This window comes from Muntiacus reevesi, chromosome 1 (assembly GCF_963930625.1).
Source record: "Muntiacus reevesi chromosome 1, mMunRee1.1, whole genome shotgun sequence".
NCBI classification, from domain to species: domain Eukaryota; kingdom Metazoa; phylum Chordata; class Mammalia; order Artiodactyla; family Cervidae; genus Muntiacus; species Muntiacus reevesi.
In genome coordinates, this window is record NC_089249.1 from 129,918,997 (window position 1) to 129,931,001 (window position 12,005).

Genomic DNA, 12,005 nt, shown 5'->3' on the forward strand with positions numbered 1-12,005 from the left:
ACTAGATGGACCTTTGTTGGCAAAGTAATGTCTCTGCTTTTTAATATGCTGTCTAGGTTGATCATAACTTTCCTTCCAAGGAGTAAGCGCCTTTTAATTTCATGGCTGCAGTCACCATCTGCAGTGATTGTGGAGCCCAGAAAAATAAAGTCTGACACTGTTTCCACTGCTTCCCCATCTCTTTGCCATGAAGTGATGGGACCAGATGCCATGATCTTAGTTTTCTGAATGCTGAGCTTTAACCCAACTTTTTCACTCTCCTCTTTCACTTTCATCGAGAGGCTTTTTAGGTCCTCTTCACTTTCTGCCATAATGGTGGCGTCATCTGCATATCTGAGGTTATTGATATTTCTCCCAGCAAGCTTGATTCCAGCTTGTGCGTCTTCCAGCCCAGCGTTTCTCATAATGTACTCTGCATATAAGTTAAATAAGCAGGGTGACAATATAAAGCCACTTTTCAATAAATGACAGCTATTAATACTCTACTTATTTTCCCTTAAATATGTCGTGTGTATTTCTACTTCCTTGTTACTATTCATATCATCTACCATGCCAAGAAAGCCCTTCCTCCTTTTCTACCCAAATTCTGTTTTTCTTTTAAGTCCATGTTAATGTCTGCACTTTCCATCAAGCTTTCAGTGATTCCTTAGTTATCAGTGATCCTTCTCCTCTCTGAATCCTTGGCACTTATTGCCTACATAATTTAATTGACACTTAAAATATTGTTTATAGTGTCTATATTTTTGTGTGTATATGTTCTTTAATCTATCCTTGGTTTTCAATTAGATAACATTTGTGATGATGGGAGCAATATGTTGCTTTGTGTCCTTAGCATTGTTTAATGAGAAATTCACTGAATTTTGCATTGGAGGACCCAAATTCAAGTTTTAGCCCTGACACTTAATAAACCTGGTGACCTAAGACATATTGACTTGATCTCTTTGAACCTTAACTTCATCAGCTGTTAAAATGGGGTTAATAACTAATCCATCTCAGAGATTCTTGTGGGGGTTAAATGAAAAGTATAAGTGAAAAAGTTATGGGGGTCTATACAAAAATCAGAAGTTTTGTGCATAGTATTCTTTCTCTAATACTTATTAAAGACATGAATAAATGAATTAATGGATGTATAATTGACAGAAAGAAGACATGATACCAGGGAATGAACTCTACAACTTTAAAGCTGTATTATCTTAAACTAGTCATATAATCACTCTGAACATTCTTTTTCTTCTGAATAACAGAAATAAGAAGCTAGGTATATCAGTTCAGTTCAGTCACTCAGTCGTGTCCGACTCTTTGCGACCCCATGGACTGCAGCATGCCTGGCCTCCCTGTCCATCACCAACTCCCAGAGCTTGCTCAAACTCATGTCCACCGAGTTGGTGGTGCCATCCAACCATCTCATGCTCTGTCGTCCCCTTCTCCTCCTGCCCTCAATCTTTCCCAGCATCAGGGTCTTTTCCAATGAGTCAGTTCTTCCCATCAGCTAACCAAAGTATTGGAGTTTCATCTTCAGCATCAGTCCTTCCAATGAATATTCAGGGCTGATTTCCTTTAGGATGGACTGGTTGGATCACCTTGCTGTCCAAGGGACTCTCAAGAGTCTTCTCCAATGCCACAGTTCAAAAGCATCAATTCTTTGGTGCTCAGTTTCTTTATGGTCCAATTCTCACATCCATATGTGACTACTGGAAAAACCGTAGCTTTGGCTTTACAGACCTTTATTGGTAAAGTAATGTTGCTGCTTTTTAATATGCTGTCTAGGTTGGTCATAGCTTTTCTTCCAAGGAGCAAGCGGCTTTAAATTTCATGGCTGCAGTCACCATCTGCAGTGATTTTGGTGCTCAAAAAAATAGTTTGTCACTGTTTCCATTGTTCTCTATTTGCCATGAAGTGATGAGACCAGATGGCATGATCTTAGTTTTTTGAATGTTGAGTTTTAAGCTGGTTTTTTCACTCTCCTCTTTCACTTTTATCAAGAGGCTCTTTAGTTCCTCTTTGCTTTCTGCTATAAGGGTGATATCATCTACATATCTGAGGTTATTGGTATTTCTCCCTGCAATCTTGACTCCAGCTTGTGCTTCATCTAGTCCGGCTTTTTGCTAGATGTACTCTGCATATAAGTTAAATAAGCAGTGTGATAATAAAGAACCTTGATGTACTCCTTTCTCAGTTTGGACCAGTCCATTGTTCCATGTCAGGTTCTAACTGCTGCTTCTTGACCTGCATACAGATTTCTCAGGAGGTAGGAAGGTGGTCTGGTATTTCCCTCTCTTTAAGAATTTTCCACAGTTTGTTGTGATCCATACAGTCAAAGGCTTTAGTGTAGTCAATGAAGCAGAAGTAGATGTTTTTTCTGGATTCTCTTGCTTTCTGTGATCCAATGGATGTTGGCAATTTGATCTCTGGTTCCTCTGCCTTTTCTAAATCCAGCTTGAACATCTGGAAGTTCATGGTTCATGTACTGTTGAGGCCTAGCTTGGAGAATTTTGAGCATTACTTAACTAACCTGTGAGATGAATGCAATTGTATAATAGTTTGAACATTCTCTGGCATTGCCTTTCTTTGGGATTGGAATGAAAACTGACCTTTTCCAGTCCTGTGGCCACTACCAAATTTTCCAAATTTGCTGGCATATTGAGTGCAGCACTTTCACAGAATCATCTTTTAGGATTTGAAATAGCTTAGCTGGAATTCCATCACCTCCACTATTTTGCAGTGTTACTTCCTAAGGCCCACTTGACTTTAGACTCCAGGATGCCTGGCTCTAGGTGAGTGATCACACCATCGTGGTTATTTGGTTCATGAAGATCTTTTTTATATAGTTCTTCTGTATATTCTTGCCACCTCTTCTTAATATCTTTTGCTTCTGTTAGGTCCATATCACTTCTGTCCTTTATTGTGCCCATTTTTCCCCTTCCAAAAACTCTTCCAAAATAAGTCACCAGTTGCTAATTTTTTAGAATGTATGATATGTGAAATACTCCACCACCTAATCCTCTTGTGGTTACTTGCCTTTTCCTTTCTATCTTATTTCGATGTTACACTTTTACACTTTGTTTCTTTCTGGACTCTGTCTGCTCAAGTCTTTTTCTCCCACCTTTCCCAGAAGCAAATTATGTAGCCACATGTTAGGGAAATGAAATGGTTAACAAGAAAAGACCTCAGCTGCTAATAGAAGAGTTGGAGGTGAGGTGGTTAAGAAAAGTTTTAAAAATAAAAGACGTGAAACTGCCTCGAGAGAAAAGAATTTGGAGTTGTGGGGAAAGAGTTTCCCAGGTAGCACTTAGCTCAGAAGAAATACTGCTGTTTTCAGGACCTGCCTGCCCTACTTCCACCCAAGGTATATAATTACTTATATCCTTTGCAGGCTCATCACAATCCGATGACATTTAGAGTCTCTCCCTCGCTCACTCTCTTCTTACAAACAGCACATGAACTATTCCAGGCTTTCTATTATTGCATAAGGGCCTGGAGTATAGTTTGAGGTTACTGTGTTGTGCTTCAGTGCCCTATGTGACCTCCATCACATGTAACTAGTCTGCTTGTACTCTGATATTTTGATATTCTATCCACTTTCTCTTTGCTTCTTCTCTCATGGAATATGAGGTCTAACCTGAAATCCCAGCCAGAAAGCTAGAGATTTTGACTTCCTTATTGGGTTTTGGCTAGCTACTTTCTCTATAACTGAGTTCTAGTTCTTCTTAAATTATTTAATCCTTAAGAGAGACATCAGCAAGATGATGGTATAGAAATTTCTATTACTTGTCTCTCCCAGAAATATAAATTTGAGTAACTATCCATGCAGAAAATACCTTCACAAGAGCTCGAGATTTCAGGGAAGGGTTGACAGAACCTGGGTGGAGCACAGGTTCACTAAGAAAAGATTCACTGAAGAGAATAAGAACAACATTTTCCCATTACCCCATCATCCCTTCACCAAGCCTAGGCACCCCAGTGTGGAGAGATACATTTCTGTGGGGGAAGGAGAATAAAATGTGTTATCTGATATCACCATGAACATCAGAACTGACCCAAATCAGCTCTTGGCTCCAGCCCATGGCTCTAGGCAGCTCTCATGGCCTATTGTGGCACCAGAACAGGCCTATTGGACCTGGACTCCAAAACTCCTACTGTGGGCTACTGACCGTCCTCAGCAATGGGCTGGTTATCAGAGCCCCAGGCTCCTGGCAAGCCCTAGAACCGCAGAGATCATGACTACACAAAGAAACATGATAGCAGTGGAAGTAACTAATAAAAAACACTTCAATGATAGGCCCTAAAGAAATGACAATCCCTGAACTGTCTGACAAAGAATTCAGAATATTCCTCTTGAAAAACTTCAGTAAACTACAAGGAAAGACAGATAGACAATCAAATAAAATTAAGAAAGCACTGTTTGAATAAAGTGAGAAGTTCAACAAAGAAATAGAATTTCTTATAAAAACCAAACAGGAGTACTAGAATTGAAGAATGCAATGACTGGAGAATTCAGTAGAGAACTTCAACATTAGACTCAACCAAACAGAATTAGGGAACTAGAATATAGGTCATTTAAAATCATCCAGTAAGAGGAGGAAAATGAAAAAAAGAAAGAAAAGGAGTAAAGAAAGCCAGTGTGAATTATGGGATACCATTGAGAGAAACTATCTACATATTGTTGAAATCCCAGAGGAGAAGAGAGCAGAAAGCTTGTTTAAAGGAATAATGGCTGTGAATTTTCCAAATCTAGGCAGAGATTTTGATATCCATGTTCTTGCAGCTCACTGTCCCCCTGAAATTTCACCCAAAATGGGGTCTTCTCCAAGACACAGTACAATAAGACTGCCTAAAAAACAAAGCATTTTAAAAGCAGCAGGAAGAAAACATCCTCTTTACATACAAAGGAACCACCATAATGCTATCTGTGGATTTCTCAACAGAAGTTTTGGAGGCTAAGAGAGAGAATGATATATTCAAAGTGATAAAGAACTGCCAACCAAGAATACTCTTCCCAGCAAAATGTGTGTGTGGGTGCATGTTCAATTGTGTCTGACTCTTTGTGACCACATGGACTGTAGGCTGCCTGGCTTCTCTGTCCATGGGATTCTCCCAGCAAGAATACTGGAGTGTGTTGCCACTTCCTTTTCCAGAGAGTCTTCCTAGCTCAAGGGTCGAGCCTATGTCTCTTCAGTCTTCTGTATTACAGGCAGAACAAAGCAGTCCTTCAGAAATAAAGTAGAGGGAAACACTTTCCCCAGCAAACATACATAATGGAAGTTTATCACCGTTGGAACTGCCTTATGAGAAACAATGAAAGGAGTTCTTCAACCTAAAATTAAAGCATGCTAATTAGTAATATGAAAACATAAGAAAATATAATAATATAATTTTCACACAAATAATAAATACAACAAAACCAAACACACACAAAAAAGAAGATATTTTCAATCTTACAGTACCTTTAAAAGTACAGTAGTACATTACAATAGCTAGCATACAGGAACTGGCACATATGTTTGCATCTTTGAAAGTCTGCACCTTGAAGGTTTGTTTCTAAGGAACTCAGTGTATAAAAAGGTAAGTTGTAATATTGAAAATAAAATATGAGAGGGGGGTAAAATATTAGAGATTTATATGTGATCAAAGTTATCAGCTTAAACTGATTATTATTTCTATAAGATGTGTTATCTAAGCATCATGGTAACTACAAAACAAAAACCTGCAGTAGATACACAAAGTATAAAGAAGAGAACCAAAACATACCACTAAGGAAAGTCATCAATTCAAAAATGAATAAAGTAAGAGAGAAAAAAATAACAAGAAACTCCAAAACAACTGGAATGTAAGTAATGATATTTTAAAAGATGTTTGAAAGATGGCATCAATAAGTTCCTTACCAGTCAATTATTTCTCTAAAATTAAATGACCTGAACTGTCCAATCAAGTGGCATACAGTGGCTGAATGTATAACACAAGAACCAACTATGTGAGATACTCCCTTCAGCTTTAAGGACACACATAGACTTAAAGTGAATGGATGCGGAAGATATTCTGTGCAAATGGAAACTAAAAGAGAGAAGGGGTGGCCATACTTACATCAGACAAAATAGACCTTAAGTAGGAAACTATAACAAGAGACAAAGAAGGTCATTATGTTATGACAAAGGGGTTGATATATCAAGATAATGTAACTATTCAGTTGAGTTCAGTCATTCAGTCGTGTCTGACTCTTTGTGACCCGAGGAATCGCAGCACGCCAGGCCACCCTGTCCATCACCAACTCCTGGAGTTTACTCAAACTCATGTCCATCGAGTCGGTGGTGCCATCCAACCATCTCATCTTCTGTCATCCCCTTCTCCTCCTGCCCCCAATCCCTCCCAGCATCAGAGTCTTTTCCAATGAGTCACCTCTTCACATGAGGTGGCCAAAGTATTGGAGTTTCAGCTTCAGCATCAGTCTTTCCAATGAACACCCAGGACTGATCTCCTTTAGGATGGACTGGTTGGATCTCCTTGCAGTCCAAGGGACTCTCAAGAGTCTTCTCCAACACCACATTTCAAAAGCATCAATTTTTCAGTGCTCAGCTTTCTTCACAGTTCAACTCTCACATCCATACATGGCCACTGGAAAAACCATAACCTTGACTAGATGGACCTTTGTTTGCAAAGTAATGTCTCTGCTTTTTAATATGCTATATGGAACCATTACATACACACATATAGCATCAGAGCACCTAAACATATAAAGCAAATATTAAGTAATCCAAAAGAAGGAAGAGAAAAATATAGTAATAGTAGGAGATTCTGTTTACAGCAGTTATCCTTTAGTGGAAAATCAGTAAAGAAACATTGGACTTGAACTATATTTAGAGCAAATGGACCTAATATGTATATATCATTTCATCCTATAACTGTGGAATACACATTCTTCTCAGTTGAACACAGAAAATTCACAGGTATATATCATACATTAGGCCATAAAACAAATCTTAGCCAATTTAAGAAAATTAAAATTGCAGTGGTATAAAACTAAATATAAATAGCAGGAGGAAAATTCACAAATATGTAGAAAGTAAACAATATGCTTTGGAAAAACTAAGGAATCACTCAAAAAGAGAGAAATTTTAAATATATGTATGGAAAGATGGAAACACAATGTATACAAACATATGTGATGCAGCAAAAGCAGTTCTAAAAAGGAAGTTTATAGTGCCTACATTAAAAAAAAAATTAAAATAAACAACCTAACTTTACACCTTATAGGGCTAGGAAAAGAAGAATAAACTAAGCTCAGAGTCAGTAAAAGGGAGAAAATAATAAAGATCAGAACACAAATAAATGACATAGAGAGACCAAGAATAGAAATACTCAATAAGGCACAGATAGTCCCTTGAGCAAACAATGTTGGAAAAATTATTCCTTCATGTAAAAGAATGAAATTGGACCCTATTTTATACTATGAAAAAAAGTTAACTCAAGGGGTTTAATGATTGAAATGCAAGATCTGTAACCTGTAAAGGAAAATATAGGGGAAAAGTCCTTGACATTGATCTTGGCAATGATTTTTGGGGTTTGACACCAAAAACACAAGCAATAAAAACAAGAATAAACAGGTGGGGCTATATATCAAATTAAAAAGCTTCACACAGCAGAAGAAACAATAAATGAAAAGGCAACCTAAAGAATGGTAGAAAATATTTGCAAGTCCTATATCTGAGAAGGGACTAATTACCCCAGTATATAAGGACCTCATACAACTCAATAGCAAAAAACTCAAATAAGCTGATTAAAGAATGGGCTGAGGACCTGAATGAATATTTTTTCCAAAGAAGGCATGCTGATGGCCAACATACATGAAAAAGTGCTCAACAATACCAGTCACCAGGAAAATACAAATCAAAATCATAACTATATGTCTTCTCACACATGTCAGAGTAGCTATTACCAAAAAACAAACAAATAAGGAAACCAAGAGAAATAACAAGTGTTGATGAGGATGTGGAGAAAAAGCAATCCTTCTGTACTATTGATGGGAATGTAAATTAGTACAACCACTATGGAAAACAGTATGGAGATTTCTCAAAAAGTTAAAAAGAGAGCTACCATATTATATTTCCAAAGAAAATGAAATCATTATCCTAAAGAGCTATCAGCACCCCTACATTCTTTATAGCATGACTCACTATAGTCATGACATGGAAACCACCCAAGTGTCCATCAGTGGATAAATGGATAAAGCAAACATGGGAGATACCCACACACGTACATTGTAGAATTATTTAGCCATAAAAAAGGAATTTCTTTTTTATGACTTTTGTGACAACATGAATGGGCCTTGAGGAGAAAGACAAATACTATGCGATGTAACTTACATGTGAATTCTACAAACACCAAGCTGACAGAAACAGAGAGTAAAATAGTGGTTGCCAGGGGCTGGGGGCTTGGGGAAATGGGAAATATTTTAGAAGAGGTAAAAGTTTTGAGATGTAAGACTAATACATTCTGGAGATCTAATGCACAGCATGGTGACTATAGTTAATAATACAGTAGGTATATACTTGAAAAGTTGGAAGAAAAGGTGGAAAAAAGTTAAATCTCAAATTTAAATATTAAGTGATTATTGACTGAGAGATTTTTGCAGGAACTGACGCCTATGGCTGGCAAATTTTATTTTGGCCACCAAGATTAATTCTGTTATTTCACTAACAATTTGAGGGTTACTGTTTTCAATAGTTACATCTGAAACATCTGAAAAGTCTTCCCCAGCATGTTTCACTTTCACTTTTCATATCAGAATCAATCACTAAGGTGTCTTTTTGTTGTTGGTCTTTTTTGTTGGTCTCTACACAATCAGCAAAAACAAGACCTGACACTGTCTGTGGCTCAGATTTTGAGCTCTTTATTGCAAAATTCAGACTTAAATTAAAGAAAGTAGGGAAAACCGCTAGACCATTCAGGTATGAAGTAAATCAAATCCCTTATGATTATACAGTGGAAGTAGACAAATAGATTCAAGGGATTAGATCTGATAGAGTGCCTGGAGAACTATGGACAGAGGTTTGTAACATTGTAAAGGAGGTGGTGACCAAAACCATCTCAAAGAAAAAGAAATGCAAGAAGGCAAAGGTGTTGTCTTAGGAGGCCTTATTAATACCTGACAAAAGAAGTGAAGGGAAAGGCAAAGGAGAAACAGAAAGATATACCTAACTGGATAAAGAGTTCCAAAGAATAGCAGGGAAAGGGAAGAAAGCCTTCTTAAGTGAACAGTGCAAAGAAATAGGGAAAAATTATAGAATGGGAAAGACTAGAGATCTCTTCAGGAAAATTAGATACACCAAGGGAACATTTCATGCAAACATGGGCACAATAAAGGACAGAAACGGCAAGGAGCTAGCAGAAACAGAAGATATTAAGAAGAGGTGGCAAGAATACAAAGAAGAACTGTACAAAAATCGTCTTAATGACCCAGATAACTGCAATGGTGTGATCACTAACCTAGAGCCAGACATCCTGGAGTATGAAGTCAAGTGGGCTTTAGGAAACAAAACTAGTGGAGGTGATGGGATTCCTACAAACAAAGCTAGTGGAGGTGATGGAATTCCAATTGAGCTATTTAAAATCCTAAAGGGTGATGCTGTTAAAGTGCTGTACTCAATATGCCAGCAAATTTGGGGAACTCAGCAATGGCCACAGAACTGAAAAAGGTCAATTTTCATCCCAATCCCAAAGAAGGGGAATGCCAGAGAATATTCAAACTACCACACAGTTCTGCTCATTTCACATGCTAGCAAGTTTATACTCAAAATTCTTCAAGCTAGACTTCAACAGTACATGGACCGAGAACTAGATGTACAAGCTGGTTTGAGAAAAGGCAGAGGAACTGGAGATTGAATTGGCAACATCCATTCGATCATAGAAAAAGCAAGAGAATTCCAGAAAAGCCTCTGCTTCATTGCCTGTCTGGATCACAACAAACTGTTAAAAATTCTTCAAGAGATAGAAATACCAGACCACCTTACTTCTCAGGAGGCAGGTAAGGTGGCCTGGTATTCCCATTTCTTTAAGATGTACACAACTGGTGAAAAGTGAGAGAAACAGGAGAGTTTAAAAGCTGACTTAAAACTCAGCATTCAAAAATGAAGATCGTAGCATCCAAGTTCCATCACTTCTTGGCAAATTGATGGAGAAACAATGGAAACAGTGGCAAATCTTATTTTCTTGGGCTGTAAAATCACTGTGGATGGTGACTACAACCATGAAATTAAAAGACACTTGCTCCTTGGAAAAAAAGCTATGAAAAACCTAGACAGCATATTAAAAAGCAGAAACATCACTTTGCTGACAAAGGTTCATATAATGCAAGCTGTGGTTTTCCCAGTAGTTGTATATGGATATGAGATTTGAACCATAAAGAAGACATCCAAAGAATTGTTGCTTTCGAACTGTGATGCTGGAGAAGATTCTTGAGAGTCCCTTGATCTGCAAGGAAATCAAGCCAGTCAATCCTGAAGGAAATCAGTCCTAAATATTCACTGGAAGGACTGATGCTGAAGCTCCAATACTTTTGGCCACCTGATGCGAAGAACTGACTCATTGGAAAAGCCCCTGATGCTCTAAAAGAGTGAAAGCAAAAGTAGACAGTTGTGTCAGAGGATGAGATGATTAGATAGCATCGCCAACTCAATAGACATGAATTCCAGCAAACTTTGGGAGATAGTAAAGGACAGGGGATCCTGGCCTGCTGCAGTCATGGATCTTTGCCCCATGAGGGCAAAGAGTTAGATGTGACTTAGCAACTGAACAACAACAAATATTGCTTAATGTGAATACCTTGTCAACAAAATATTTCTAATTCCTCCCTCCTCTCATTTGTAATATTGTTGTCATTCATTTTGAAATGGAACAAGACCCTGTGGGATCCTCCCAGGTATAAATCCTTTCTTTATCCTCTATTTCCTGTATATAGGAGAAAGGCTTCATCCTCCTTGACTTTTTCTGAGTTCCAAAGTGTTAGTTGCTCAGTCGTGTCTGACTCTTTGTGACCCCATGGACTGTAGCTTACCTGGCTCCTCTGCCCATGGAATTCTCTAGGCAAGAGTACTCAAGTGGGTAGCCATTATCTTCTCCAGGGGGTTTCCCCAACCCTGGGAACAAACCCAGGTCACCTGCACTGTAGGCAGATTCTTTACCATCTAAGCCATCAAGGAATCCCAAAGGGTTCTGGGCATATTCAAACAGATTTATTTGCTTATCAGGGAAAGAAGGGAATGAAGAAACAAAAGAGGAGCAGTCAAGAAGCAATAGTGCAGTGATGGGGCAGCATCTTGGTTCTTCCTCAAGGTATATACATAACAACATCTTTGATTACATTTGTAGGAACTAAGGCTGTCATCCAAGTAGAGGATAGTAACTTCAGACTGAGCATAAGATTCCTGGAACACTGCCTTGTTACCTTACTGCTAACCAATCAGAAGAAAGTCTGCAAACAATGAAAGAATAACAAAGACTCTAGCCCCTTTCCCCTTAAAAACTTAAATGGTGGAACAGAATCTACGGACTTGGTTTTTGGACAAGAGTCCACCTTCTCTTAGATTACTGGCCTCCTGAATAAAGCTTTTCTTTTCCAACCAACACTACCCTCTTAAGTAGTGGCTTTGGAGCAGCCAAACCTGAGTTTGGTAACAATTTCACTTATATAAAAGTGAAATGTATGTGTTTATATGTATATACATAAATTAATATATATAAGTGTACACAATCAAATCTTAATATTGTTGCTATTACTGTTTTGAACAAATTGTTAACTGTTGGATCAACTAAGAATAAGAAAAATTTTAATTTTATTGGTACCTTAACTTATTCCTTCTTTAGTTCACTTCCTTTATGTAGATCTGAGTTTCTGACCTTTATTACCTTCCTTCTCTTTAAAGCATTTGTTAGCATTTCTTGAAAGGAATATCTAGTAGCAACAAATTCCCTCAGTTTTTTCCTATCTGAGAAAACTTTTATTTCTCCTTCAT